This window comes from Phoxinus phoxinus, assembly GCF_949152265.1.
Source record: "Phoxinus phoxinus genome assembly, chromosome: 17".
NCBI lineage: Eukaryota > Metazoa > Chordata > Actinopteri > Cypriniformes > Leuciscidae > Phoxinus > Phoxinus phoxinus.
This window is the reverse complement of record NC_136892.1, coordinates 11,686,621-11,702,300: the sequence shown is the minus strand read 5'-3', so window position 1 is coordinate 11,702,300 and position 15,680 is coordinate 11,686,621. Positions and strand designations below refer to the sequence as shown.

Sequence of the window (15,680 nt, the reverse complement as noted above, 5' to 3'; positions counted from 1 at the left end):
AACATGTGTATCTAATTCAATTTTATATATTAAAGAATTTACAAATTACATTTAATTTATTATTATTCAGTTTGGCATCATAACTGTTTTGCGGAATTTTTAGAGCAGGATGGCTAAAAGATTACGGTATATACTGTATATGATATCACAGTATTTAATTTAAAGCTGGTAAACAACAATTATAAATTAATACCTATTTATTTTACATAATATTTACTAAATTAGAAATAAATTAGTTCAATGAATCATAATTGAAAAAAATATTGGAACGTGATTTAAAAAATCAACTTTTTCTTCTTGATACTGTAATCTATTATAGTATTTTTCAAAAATGAAGATATTGTTAAAAGTAAAGGAAGTAAACACTAGTAATCTGGAAAAAGGCAAACGTTATAAAACTTTGAATATCATTAAAAAAATTAACAATACAAAATAATTTATTAACAATAATTTATAAACTGATGTGTGTACATTTTATCGATATTTATCGGTTGACTACTACTATTTTTTAAAGTTGTAAATAAAACACATTTAAGTACGTTTTACAAGAAAATATAATTAATGTCAGTTTTTCTTAATTTCATGTTTAATTCAATGTTACTTGCCATTTCTTTGTTGTTGTTTGTGAAGCAATTTCTTAGAGAATTTTTTTTCTACACAGACACACAAAAAAATCAGTTTAGTGCAAAACCAATTTCGAATTGAAGAAATTCATAGATTTTTTGTAATTTCTGTCACCAAGCAGAATTAAAAAGGTCGTATACGAACGGGTTTCTTAAATTAACTCCCCCTCTACCATTGGCCAAACTCACACCATTGGTTGAGTAGGTGCTGTGTTGTTCCCTCAAACAAACAGATCAATCTTTTAATGTTGCCACAGTTATAAAATCAACCTACAAATTGCCTACTTTTAGTCTCTGCATAACAAACTGGAATAGAAGAATGCACTTTAATCTAAAAAAAATGATACTTCACCTTAAAGAGAGTTACATCTTACAGCATACACACTTTTTTCAAAGAGGATGAACTGGCTACGATCAAAGCGAGACTGTACACTCAGAACCAGTAAATGCGAATATCACTCAGCGGGGAAAATATAAACCGAGTGAGCACTTCGCCGTGTATTTCTGATGAAACAGAAAGCTGCTGTGTCTAAACCTCCATATAGTTGTTAATCTCTTATTTTCACACACACACAATCCATATTTTACCCACAAGCCCCATAGGCAACCCCTCCCACCCACAGTGCCAGGCCACAAACTATAGCCCCACTGCACCAGCAATAACAGACAGAACTGGGGCTGAATAAGAGAGCGCGAGCAGTCATGATTCACCCCGGCTAATCTGGCCAGGGCCTCTCTCAGCGCACGTTGACACGGCCCGTCCAGGGCTCCCTACGCAAGACAAATAGGACGGCTGGGGTGGGAATTGTGATGACAGTGTATCACGGGTCACATCGATTTCCCTGCCGCACGCTCTCCCGCGCCCCACCAGATAACCCTGCACTGCTTTCTGCCCATTGTTCATACCCCACCTGTCCCACCAGCTATAAATTTCCCCCCTTCCTTACTCGCCACTGCAAAGGGCATTAAAGAAGAGAGGAGCCGAGAGAAAGAGGGGAAGAATTCGCCCTCCTCCTCCTCTCCTCACAGGTTGACAGTGTGTGATTAAGTTTTTGGTGCCGGCTGAAAGTGGCGAGCAGATGAAGGTCACGCAGATAGAGTGTGAAGAGGAAAGCGTGCGAGAGGAAGAAGGATTGGGTGAGAAAAGGGGTGAGCGGAAGGGGACGCTGGAGAGAGAGGTGTGAGGTGAACTGTGAGATAAAGCTGGAGGTGAAGACCGCAGAAATGTTTAAAAGCGCAAGTGGGTGTGTGTTTATCAGTCACGGCCGTGCATCTGTTCGCTGTGTTCGATTACAGACAATGTAGGCTTTAAAGTCAACATGAAAATTTGGATTGTATGTTTCTGGTCATATTGTGTACGATTCATCGCTGCACATTATTCCAATGAAAAATATGTTTTCATAATCATAATCAATCATCATTTAAACTGAAATGGCTGTAGTTTGTTCAGCTTGTCATGTCTTGTTCACAACAAGGAGAGAAAGGAGGTGGATGAATTATTAATGTGTAAACATGTCTGATATATTAATTGCATATCTGATCATTCAAATTACGTAAAGATGTTTTGGAAGCCTGCTGTACCCACTTTGTATCTATACATTGTTGGATATACTGTATAGTACATCCTAGTCCTACTTTTCCATGCATACAAAACACAAAGCGATGTATATATGCTATATACAGTAGCATATCATTTCGGCTGATTGTTTATATAATTGTAAAATGTAGCAAATGTAAATAGCACAGCTCTATATATAAAGTTGGTTATATATTATATCCAACTTTATTCACATACATAGAATACACTCACGTAAAGCGATATATACTGTATAGCAAATCTCAACTGCAGTTTTTATTTCGTCACAAAATGTAATTATATTATTGCCCAGCCCTTTATATAAATGTGCATATGTAAGTAATGTCCAACTTCCTCTTCATACTACAGTACACTTGCGTAGAGCGATATACTATTTAGAAAATCTCAACTGCTTGATTACTTGCATCATTTCAAATTCTAACTATATTATCGCACAGCTCTAATCTGCTAAATGCGACTATATGAATGAAGACATCAAGATATTATAAACATTACATCACATTACATCACTGTAAAGTTGCTTTGATACAATTTGAAAAAAATATTATGAAAAGTGACTTTGCTTTACTTGTCAGTAAAACTTTCAGTATTTTTTTAACAAATCTATTTAAATCAATGATTCAGTGACTCATTCATAATTCACAAAAAGACAGTCTTGTTGCCACCTACTGGTGTAATGATGTAACTAGCAAAAAAAATGGTCACTGAACAAATCTCGAATTGAATGAAAAGATTTAAGTCGCTTAAATTTATCAAAATCCGATCCTACATTCAGTTTTACTGAGTAACATGGGCTTTCAATGTTGTTTCATGAACAAGTTAAAATTTAACATCAACCTCTTTGTAGTTCTTTTTGGTAAGTAGATGACTGAAATTCAAGCTTAGGGAACTAAAAACTACACATCCCAGGTCAATGCGGCAGTAGAAAGGAGGTTAATGGCAGCAGGCTCTTGAAAGCCCTGCCCTCCTGCTGGCCCCTGCACACCTAATTGCAAGTCCCTTTTAAACGACAGATTTATCTTGCTGCGGCTGCTGATAGTGTTCACTTCAATTCATTTTATTCCATCCAGCAAAGAGGGTGGAAGAGCCCTCGGCCCATGACATTTACAAAGTGCCCCCGTTCTGTCTCCCCTCACTGTAATGTGCACGAGTAATGATACTGTGTGTGTGTGTGTGTGTGTGTGTTAGGCCAAGCACAATGGGATCTGTTTGTTTGTACATAGTGTGTGTATGTTTGTTGGATAAAAATGTATTTTTGGTTCCTGGCAGAAGACAATACTGAATCATTTTTTGCAAATGTAAATATTTTTAAAAGACACAAGCAACACAAAAAATACCTGTCCCACCGAACAAAACGCATCCATCCACTCAACCCTACGAAACACCGCCAGGCGAGAGTACAAAGTGAACAAACAGATAAATAAATAAACTAACAAAAAGAAGGGAAGTGCTTTTTTCTTTTAACTGACCACTGCAATCAATAATTCATCTATCAGACCTTTTATTTGCTGTCCACTAAAAATAAAGACAATATGAAGTTTCTGGAAAAAGCTTTCTTACCGGTCGAAAACAAAGAAACTCAAGGCAAGGCAAGGCAAGGCAAGTTTATTTATATAGCACATTTCATACACAGTGGTAATTCAAAGTGCTTTACATAGAAGAAATAAAAATAAAAATAATTACATAGATAATAAAAGAAATAAGAATAATTAAAACAGTTTAGAAAATAAAATACGGTGCAAACAGTCGGACGAACAGTGGCACAGTGCTCATTCAGTAAATGCAAAGCTAAGCAGTGGTAATTCAAAGTGCTTTACATAGAAGAAATTAAAATAATCAAAAGAAATAAGAATAATTAAAACCGTGTCTGAGATGGAAGTGATTGAGCAGGTTTGCGGTGCCACTGGACCTACAATCCAGGGACGTCCTCTGCTGGGGTGGTGTACCACACCAGTATTGCCCCACTGGGCCCCCACAGAGCACGTTTCACTTTTGCTGTTTTAAACAAACAGCGAACCTCTATACTCTCCGTAGTATAGATAATCTTCACTCGCCTCGTCGGAGTGAAGCTCTCCCGTTCCCCTTCAAAATCTCTTCCAATCAGACAGCCCTGATAATTAATAATCACCCCTATCTGAGATGGAAGCGATTGAGCAGGTTTGCGGTGCCACTGGACCTAATCCAGGGACGTCCTCTGCTGGGGTGGTGTACCACACCAGTATTGCCCCAGTGGGCCCCCACAGAGCACGTTTCACTTTTGCTGTTTTAAACAAACAGCGAACCTCTATACTCTCCATAGTATAGCTAATCTTCACTCGCCTCGTCGGAGTGAAGCTCTCCCGTTCCCCTTCAAAATCTCTTCCAATCAGACAGCCCTAAAAATTAATAAAATCTTCCTGAATCACAGTTTGGAAAATAAAATAAATAAAAATAAAATACAGTGCAAACAGTCGGACGTATTTTATATCGACCGGTAGCTATTATAGATCTTTCTTTTAAAAGGATCTTCTTACTTACATGCATCAACTTTCTTTTCTCTTTCAATCTTCTTACCATCTATCAACTTTCTATTCTCTTTCAAACTCAAGGACCACCATGCCCGCCAGAGAGAAATAAATAAAAAAAGAGGTACAAAAGCTTTGCTTTGAGATGTACACCAATTGGAAAGCTTGATTTAGCTTTCAAAGATGTTTCCCCTCCAAAAAAAAATATTATATATATATATAATTTATATAATACAATTTATAATAAAATAAAATAATCTTTCTTTTAACATTTATTTAGTGCGTCGACTTAGTCATCATCCATGTAAAGTGTTCTCGAATGTGCTAGATCCGCATCAAATTTGAAAACGCTTTCTCCTCATGTCTCTTCCTCGAACTTTTCTTCTAAAGACGGTTTCAGCTTGACATAATGTCAGCCTTCCCAGAGACGGTGGATTCTGCCCCCCGTTCCATATGGATGAACAGATGCCGGGGACAGGAACGAGAGAAAGAAGGCTCTCTCCCTCAGCGCCTTTAACCCCAGTGTGCTTTTCTTGCCCCCACATATTTGTTAGTTTTTATTTTGTACATGTGTCGGAGGGGGACGTCTCTTGAATATTCAAAGGGATCCAATTAGGGGGTAATTTAGTGCGCATCTACGGCACAGTGTTTTTGTCAGGTACGCGCACATGATCGCACCCGCGCGCACACACTAATATAGGTTTGTTTACACAAAGATTTACATATGAAGATCAAGGCACACAGCTAATCACCATAATTGCCAGAGTAAATGTTAAAAGATGGGCAACAGCTAATTATTTGAGGTTGTTTTGAACTGTGAAGTCCTTTTTAGCACTATATTAATAATGTCATGAGAGAGGAAATTAGTGACAAGTGTATATAATGGTGCATTCTGAGCAAAAAGTTGAAGCTGCTGACTTCACTATTCGCTTTGCCTTGTTTTGATGAAATCAGGTTAGGATGAGAGCTGTTCAGGTGTCTTATATTTCACCCCTAAATCAAAAACGAAAATAAGCCTTTTAGGACCATTTAAGACCGTGTAGTGAATAGTGATGTTCATTTTAATGGTAATTAAGCACATTTACTCAATTCATAATACTATATATTTTTTCCCCGGATGTTTTAATTTGATTACTATTGATGTAAATCCCACTATTCTCAATGGTGATCCTCATGAGATTAATGTAATTAGGTATACATAAAATATAAAGTAATATAAAAGGTAGTTAATAATTTAATATGTAATATAATGATTTTATTTTACATTTAAATTAACATAAATTCTAATGTGATGTATAAATACTTTAACATTTGAACATATTACTATTTGCATTTTAAGATTTAATTTACTTTTTTTTTCTTTTTCTTTTTTGGAATCATAGCAATAAAAATGTGATGTTTATTTGCATCACTACAATGCGCTTTGGAGGGCAATATTTAACAAATAATGTGAGAATACAAAATATCGTAATTGTCCAAAAATAAGCTTCATTATCATAATCGTTATCATTATAGCCTCATTATCAGCCAGTCTCATTTGTCAATCACATAAGGTTAAATGAGCACAAAACGCTTGTTCTGAACAGTTTGTGCCTCTGGGGAAATGATTGGATGGCAATGGTTAGAAGAGTTTGCATTAGTGATTAAGAGAAATCAGGAAGAAAAATGAGAACACAGGAGAAATAGAGTAAGTTAACAAATATGAGATTTAGAGAACAGGGCGAACGAAGCTGATGGCACACAAACTCTGAAGGAGCGTAAGCCCGCTAGAGAAAAAAAGCTTGAGAGAGACAGATCACCCCTCTGCCAGTTAGACATTTATTCCCAACAAGATGGCAGTGTTTGACAGGAGGCACCAGGGGAGCCCTAAAGCATGGGAATCCAAACGCCAGGGTGGTATTTATAGCTGTGAGACACAGTCCAATCAGACCCAACTCACAGAGGAGTAACACGACGGAAAGTCCTCAATCCACACGACTACCTGCAATTTACATGAAAATAGGTACCCTAGTGTGCAGTAAAGATCTGGTCTTTTTAATTGTTTGGAGTTTTGCATGAGCGGGAAAAAGTTCCCCATGAAGATTTAGCTCATTTTCAAGTTCATGTGAATTCACAGTGCTGACCAATAGACTGCTGTTTTTTTTTAAGGCAAAATTTCCAACAACAACAACAAAAAATTGCAAAAAAACTGTTAACTGCTCTCAAGGAACCACCTACGACCCCTAGCAACTGCATAACAACGCATTTAAAACCATTCACAGCACTCAAGCTTTATGGCGGCGGCATGCAACGCTGCCATTTTCTTCATAAATGCACAGATCTATTTGAAGTTACTAATCAGAAAGATCCTCTGGTTTGTTGACTTGCTATAACACAATTCAACAAAGCACAGAAACTTCCTACCACCAAACCGCAAGCTATATTACCGGCGCAGTAAATGAAAGTCAATGAAAATGATACAGTGCACGAGTCACTCCCTATCACCTCTTAATTTCGTTCTTCGACTTCAAATAATTCTCAGGGGTTACACTTCCAAACCTTGAGGTCTACAGGGCCCCCGATTCACTAGAGCACAGAATAACAAGCTGCATTAAAACCAGGACCCCAAAAGGAAATGCACAAAGCACTTAATGAGCTCAACCAAAGCAAAGGACCAATGTTCGTTAGTTAACCCCCACGATACATACGTATACACGAAAAAAAGATGAAAGCAGGACAATAAAAAGCCCTAGCAGTAATAGGTTGAAGGAGGAAGTGAATGAGGGGGTATTAGTGTATATTACATTTTAACAACCATATGAAGGCTGGACCGCAGAACACGTCTGGGCTGTTCTGGAAGATAGAGGATGGTGGGAATGCAAAATGAAAGAATAGTTAAGTCTAAATGGTGCAATGAGAGCTATAAAAGTGGCACTGCATTGACTTGCTGTGTCAGTATAGTAGGACAACTAACTAGAAATCAACAGTACAGTGACTTGGAGAACTAGAAAGCTAAACTAAATCCACTTTTTCTGTTTTTGGCGTTTTCTCACTTTCATTGATGGGTATAAGTAGACAGGAAATGATGTGGGTGAGGGTTAAGGAAATAATATGAACTGGACTCAAACCTCTGTTTCCTAAGCAAGCACCACAGCTCAATGTGTCAGAGCATACTGTATGTCGTGAACCATAAGACTAGGCCATGGCTTTTAAGGATTTTAAGATCCACAAGCACCCACATATATTCAAACTTTCACCAAGTATAAAACTCTCTTTAAAACAACGACATAGACTAAAAACAAACAGAACTAATTTGGGCTCATTCTCGCTTAAGTCAACAGGAGACTACAGGAAAGGGCAATTTAAACGAACAAATACACCTGCAAATAAACAGGAAAGTAAACAAACTAGAAAAGAGGCCAGGCTGCGTTTTCCTGACACTCCAGCCCGGTGCCTAATGAATATGTGTACATGAAATGAGCCTTAATGAGCATTTCCTTCTCCCCCAATTAGCGTGTGAAGAGCAGTAGGTGGAATATTAAATGAGAGGAATACTAGGTCAACGCAGCAGCCCTTAACCTGTGCGCAGGAGGAATGGACCTGCGAGATGAACACGTCTCAAGGGACACAAAAAAGAACCCGAGACGCCAGCGAGAAAGTTTTCCTCGTGCAGTCCAATGTTCTTTCATTTTCTTTATTTGGAAATGTGAACTCCTTTGTGACTTCCTCTCTTTTTGCAGCATATTGTGATTTAAAGATCAGAATACAGTTTGAAATACCCATTTAGACTTTAGTGTATTGGCATTGAGTGTAATCTATATGAAAAAACAAACCTTTATACAGATTTTAAGTCTTTAAATTCTGGCACCCAAAATATTGACACCTGTTTTCAGGGCGTATACACATTTGCGTGGTTAAATGTTCTCTACAACGAGAACATCCTTTGGGAAGTTCCACCTGGGAAGAACTCGCATTAGCAAGCAGCATTATTAACAGGTAGCAAAAAAAAATTGGACTTTTGCCCTGCATCCAAATTTACGGTACTGTAAGTAAAAAACAGAACGTGAAAAGAGTCGTATGTCTAAATGTCTAAATTCATAGTATTCATATAAAGCAGTAGAATGAAAAAAGTTACTACTTCCATCGAGGTTATGAATGTCCGTATTTAATTCAGAAAATACTTTTTTTTTTAAAGGTCGCAAAGTTTTTATTAAAATGTAGTACCTACTAAACAGTATGTAATTTTGGAATCAGTTAAGTGATGGTCACAATACACCCCCGACCCCCCATTGACTTTCATTCATATGCACGTGAATGCATCAGACCGGAAACGCAAGCTCTTGCTAAGAGTTGCGCATTTTGCTACGTTCCAAAGTTCAAGTTTGGTGAACTCTATAATACGTGAAGACGTGTGACCAGTAGAAGATCGGTATGTCACGGCGCGACCTCTTGCTGCATTGAAAAAAACACATATTTTTGCAGTAAATTCAAGTAAATGGTATATTTAAAAATATTGTTTATATAAAACTATTTGTCATATGTTACATTTATGTTTATAATAAAAACAGCATGGAGTGTGACATAATTTCACGACCATTGCAGTGTCCGTAAAAAAGTTTGTGTCAAATTCTAGACACTCTCATGAACACAGACAGACGTTGCCGGAAGCCAGTGATTACAGTTTATACAATTATAATTATGTATATTTTTCTGACACAAACGAAGGGTAAACAAAGGGTCTTTGGTTAGCAAGCTAACAATTTAGCCTATATCTCAGCATAGTACTAAGTGGTTAAAAAAGCTCATCTAATTAGCTCGGACAAGATATCATAATTATCATTATTAAATTAAGGACAAATTCTTCGTATTTTTATGACGTCGAGTTAAAGGGTTAGTTCACCCAAAAATGATCCCTTAATTTACTCACCCTCAAGCCATCCTAGGTTTATACGGCTTTCAAGCTTTATAATGGGAGTGAATAGTAACTGAGATTTTAAAGCCCAAAAAAGCGCATCCATCCATCATAAAAGAAATCCATACGGCTCCAGGGGGTTAATAAAGGCCTTCTGAAGCAAAGCGATACGTTTGTGTCAGAAACATATACATAATTATATAAACTGTAATCACTGGCTTCCGGCAACGTCTGTCCGTGTTCATGAGAGTGTCAAGTTCCGACGTAAGATGTGGGAGTAGTGTAAGCTAAGGTGAGAGTAGGATGTAGGACACCTAGGATGGCTTGAGGGTGAGTAAATTATTGCATAATTTTCCTTTTCATTCTAACCTTTTAAAACCATGCAGGTCTATATGTTTGTCACTTTGTTTTCTCTGTAAGCTGGTAGTTGGAATTATTTAATTCTGGTTCGTGCATTGTTTTCTTTTATCGGCGCGAGTATCTCTGTCCGCCTTGGGGCAGCTTTCCTTCAGATGTGATAGTGACACCACACAGGAGACTGTGCAAGCCTGAGAGACAAAACCTGTTCCAACTCTTCCCTCAGAACCAGAGCAGAACACAAGCACCTGTCCTCACCCTTCTCCTCCTCTCTCTCTCTGTGTGTGTGTGTGTGTGTGTGTGTGTGTGTGTGTGTGTGTGTGTGTGTATGTGAGAGAGAGAGAGGAGATAGAGCGCACATCATTTATCACTTGTGTTCTCGTCCAAAAATTTCGCTTTTGTGGGGTGACTTTCAACCGTGCTAACCTTGCCCCAAATTGCTAACTGTTTACTTTTTCTTTTCCAACATGTCATTGATTTTCCTCATCTAATATCTGTTCCTCATCGTTAACACAAAGAGAAACACCGTGCGCCGTGAGGAGACCCTCTAACCCTCCAGCCGGAGAGCTCTCGAGGGCCGCTGGGGCCCCGCAAAGGGTCTTGGTTTAATTAAACCATCACAAACGCGCTTAGAACAGCAATCAACCTAATGATCAAAAAGGGTCTTCAAAGCCCATGGATGGTCCCCTTTGCACATATCTGAAGGAGGGGCTTGCGAATAAACAAACAAAAATGAAGATTAAAATACAAGGCTCGAAAAGCCAAGCACATGCTGTTTGAGGACAGATCCTTGACTTGGAACGAAGTAAAGCGATCGCTTCGGTTTCCTTTTACGTTTGTTGTGACTTATTTACCAGCACGCTTATCTCAAAGGGCGAAACAATGGCGCACATTTCTATCAGAAATCATTACAGGCCATTTCAAATCATTTCCGCGCAGCTAATTTCATAATAGCGGAGGGAAACATTGATTGTAACCAGATGCTACATATCTACTCTGTGGAAAACTGGACAGAGCAATTACGCAGCACAAGTCTCGGCCTACCCATGCTCCCTCTCGCACACACAAATGTACACTAAGTGCTTCTACAGCCAAAGTGCTTCACATCAGCTTAAGCCAAATACATTAGCACATTATCATACAACACATATAGACTCTGGACTAGATTTTAAGTGTACAATGAAGTGATTTCTGAGAAACAAAAATCAAAGAAAAACGCAGTGGCACCTGCATAGCATGGTGCCAGGTCTATGTTATGCATATTGAACATATGTCATTTGAATAAGTCACATTTAAATCAGACATGAATGAAACTTTACTGGGTTAATCTCAGTTTGAACTATTTAACTCCTCCAACAACCTGAGATTACTTTTCACCATTCAATCAATTCTTGGTGGGCAAAATCAAACCCTGCATTATTTCTCATTATACTTTGAAATATTGCTCTTTCTGGGAAGTTCATACTTACGTGTTGGGAAGTCGTAATCACGACATTAGTTGCATTCAAATCACTTTGGTTGTAGCAATTAAATTTAACAAATTGAATTCAATACAGATGCTACATTCATTGCAACCGTCATGGTTTCCGTCTGACACAACTCAAAATCTCAGTGCTCAAATAATTCCAAAGGTTTTCCTACTCGTAATTACAACTTTGTGGTGCCGTTTATGGTGTTCGACTCATAAATTTGATCTTTTTGACTTGAATGCTCCATTAATCACATTAAAATGTGCTGTAAATAAGATTGAATTCTATGTTTGCTTAGCACATTAGCATTAATACCATGTCAATAATACAATTTCCTGTTTAAACGGGACAGATCCCATCCAACATTTACAGTTTATGGTTCTGTGGTTCCACTCCAAATAAAGGTGTAATGTTATGCTTATGTTATGTGGCTCTAAATTGTCCTCCTAAACAAACAATATGTTAAAATTAGCCTCTCAGTTCTGGAAAACACCTATACATGTATAGTATGTAAACTTGGTCACTTGGTTTTCACTCATAAATGTTGTTTGGATTCAATTAACAACAATAATAGGCCATCTAATGATAAAACAGTGTTATTGATGTGTGTAAAAGTGTACTGTTTACTATTTAACAAGAATAAATCATTCTTACATTCTTCGTTACACTTTTTTTTAAAGGCCTGCGAGTTTCAGTGGCCTGATTGGAAGATTAATGTTAGTGTGTGCTAAATGGTTTGCATATGAACCAAAACCACACATAATATCAGAATTTCCTTTTGCTCTTTAATGGAAGAAATGAGAGACCCTGCCTGCAGTGAGAGCAGCTCCTGTTGGCATTCAACCAGCCCTGAGTGAAAGAGAGGAAGAGAGGTAAAGAGAACGAGTGATTTATGGAGAGCTGGAGAGGGGGTTCACTCACTAAAGTCCCATTGAAACACAGTGCTCCTGGCCCCGGGCTTCACCATTCATCACCACGTACCACCACGTCACTTTGTTTATCATCACCGACACACACACACAGAGGCCAAACAGTGCTTAAAATTCAATGGCCCTTTCGTGAAGATCTACGTAATCTACGTTTGTGAGACTCTGATCTTTTTAACTTTAGATTTGTAGATGTGTGGTTGAGGTGCAGTCACATTTACCATTGTTCAGTGAATGTTCATTGGCAAAATCCAGTCATTTCAATAGGAATCCATGCAATCGTGAATTACGTTTGAGAGCGAGAGATTTGTCAAGTTGGTCAGGCGAATTTGCCATGTTGGCCAACAGAAAATGGTTTGATTCATACTATACTTTTGACAATGGATATTACCAAAATGAAGGGATGTTACAATAACATTTAAATTTGGGGGATAAAACTTCAGCGTATATAAATTCCACACCATGTGTGCTACAAATATAAAGTATACCTCAAATTAAGCTGCTTTTTGAGTACATAAGTGAGATTACTTTTCTGAGAGATTAGGGGTGAATCCTAATTCTCTGTCCTACCCCTTCCCCTTAGTTTTGCACGTTCACATGACTAAGGGCTATCCCAATTCTTGTTTTGATCGAGCGGTAGGGCTAAGAGGAAGTGGTAGATACCCCTTAAAACAAAGCTTTTTCGCAAGCTTACTTGAAACCAAGCCCTACCCCTCGATCAAAATGAGAATTGGGATAGCCCTTACTCTCACGTGAACATGCAAAACTAAGGGGAAGGGGCAAGACAGAGAATTGGGATTCACCCTAGACTTGTGAAGTTATGATTATCAGCTGTCAGGCAAAACATTTCCCATAGACCATGTAGGGGCCAGAATATCAGAGACTTATGCTGCATCCAAAAAGTCATACTTCCCTACTATATAGCATGCGAAAAACAGTATGTGACGAGTAGTATGTACATGTACGTATACTCATAAAAGAGTAGGCAAAAAGTGCCCGGATCACCTACTACTTCCGGAAGTGTGCATATGATGGACAATTTACTATCCCATGAGGCCACAGGAGAGGATTTGTGAATGGCAGTAAAGTGATGCATCTGACGCTAGTTGGTCACATGATAATGACAACATGGTGAATATACAGTAGTATGTCCATTATATTCATACTGCACACATTCATACTATATAGAACGTACTTTTTCGTGAAGTAATTACTTATTCAAAATAAGTACCTACTCGAGAGTATGTGATTTCGGACGCAGCCATAGGGATGGCTTTTTTTAATTAGGCCAATAAGCAACATCCCAGCAGCTGCACAGCAACATCCTGGCAACCACCCAGAACACCCTAGTATTGTGGTGGCAAGTCTTGCAAACAGCACTCACATTTTTAGCAGAAAATATAAAAATATATTCTTCTGATGAGATTTTTATCTGATGAGATAAAATCTGTCGCAGGTCATATAAGTGGTTTTAATACATAAAACATTAAACATGCAAAAACAAAGATAAATAGGTTAAAAAACTTGGAGAAAGAGGATATGAAGTAAAGGGGGGATGAATTACTGAAGGTCAATAAATAGACACACTAACATGAACAGAATAGAATTCATAACAGCAAGTAACACACTTAGGCAGCACATCGCAGAAGTAAACTAGAGCAGACATATTTGATATAATCATGGCCAGTCTTTACTGTGTGTGTGTGTGTGTGTGTGTGTGTGTGTGTGTGTGTGTGTGTGTGTGTGTGTGTGTGTGTGTGTGTGTGTGTGTGTGTGTGTGTGTGTGTGTGTGTGTGTGTGTGTGTGTGTGTGTGTGTGTGTAGGTTAAAATGGTAGTGCAGAAGTCTACTGATACGTGTTTGAAGATAAAGTCTGTGTGACGGTGAGTTTGGAATCTGCTGGAATGATCAGGAGAGATTGAGAGTATGAAAAAAGAAAGACATCGGGTGTGAGTATGTGGTCAGTGACCTAAATTTCCTGCACTTTCAAAAACAAGAGCGATTTGTGGTATTCACGCATATGTGTGTGTTTGGGGTAGATTCTTTTCCAGACGCATTAATAAAATATGCTCGGAGGCCAGGTGCACACTGAATCTCTTTAAGAGAGCCTCAGGGCATCTTTGCATTGTCTCCTCCCAGCAGCCCTGTGTGTGTGATGTGCGTTAGGGGCCGCCACCTGCTGTACCAACACACACTCGCGCACAAGTTACGCTCCAGAAACGGTGCCCACACACACCACGGCATCTGAGATTCTCACACACACACACACACCTCTATATCTTTGTGTCATAGAAAAAACATTTTCTTATAATGATAAATTATGCACTTAGCTGCTCTAACAGCTCTCTTGCACTCGTCTACACACACAGGCCATAAATATGAACTTCATACATGTTCAGTTAAGCTCCTAATTAAGTCATTAATTAAAAGAGAAGTGTTGTGACGCTAATATACTGCCAGTCTAAACCAACGGGTGTAAATTTAACTAACGAGCATCGGTCCGCATTAAAATGTTGTGCGTGGTGTCAATACACTCGGCAGCGTTAAACTGACATCATCTAGGAGTCAGCTGCAATTTACTACATTGTTCCTGAGACGGTGTTTAAAACGTGATCTACATCTCACATGTGAGTGGTGTGTTTTCCACTCGGGCTTTTGTATTGTTACTACAATACATTCACTAATAACTTATTTGCATCTATATGTACAGTAATTCATTCTTAACCTCATTCTAATATTAATTAGACATGTATAGGCAGAGAGAAACAAGCTTGCAACAAGCTTGTAGAATTTTGTCTTTGAACTGCAGCTCCGTATATTTGTATGGCATCGCTGTCGATAACAAAAATGATCATGAGCATTGTAATGTTTGAAGTGGATTTCATAAATGTCAGTAGACCGGGAAGATTTTAAACCGAGAGGTTCATTGATAAATCCTTAAGATCTTACCGTCATGCTGTGGAAATACAAACCGGAAGACAGAATGCAACAAAAATGGGCGGGGCTGCATAAGGTCTATACATGTTATACATGTATTTTCTATGTATACAATTTCATCTTAACACTTGTATAAGGCCAACCAGAGTGATTGAAACCACAGAGTGATGTGGTTTTAATTGTTACATTTCTTTCAGAAAATTTAGAATACATTTTAGTACAAAAGTTATTGATGAATCATGATTTGGTCATGAAAACATTTGTATGCAGATTTCACTTACAAATGTGTGCATATGCACATTAGTGAATGAGACCCAAAAGTGACAAATACTTGTCAGTCACTTGGTTTTTTACTGTTCATTTTACCGTTGTTTGAC

At 38.2% G+C, this 15,680-nt stretch overlaps 1 protein-coding gene across 4 annotated transcripts in view; it reads right to left on the bottom strand.

The window, feature by feature from the left end:
- The window catches only part of dacha (dachshund a), a 155,985-nt gene that overhangs the window by 14,846 nt on the left and 125,459 nt on the right, over positions 1 to 15,680 (bottom strand). The gene's annotated exons all lie outside the window — the stretch shown is intronic.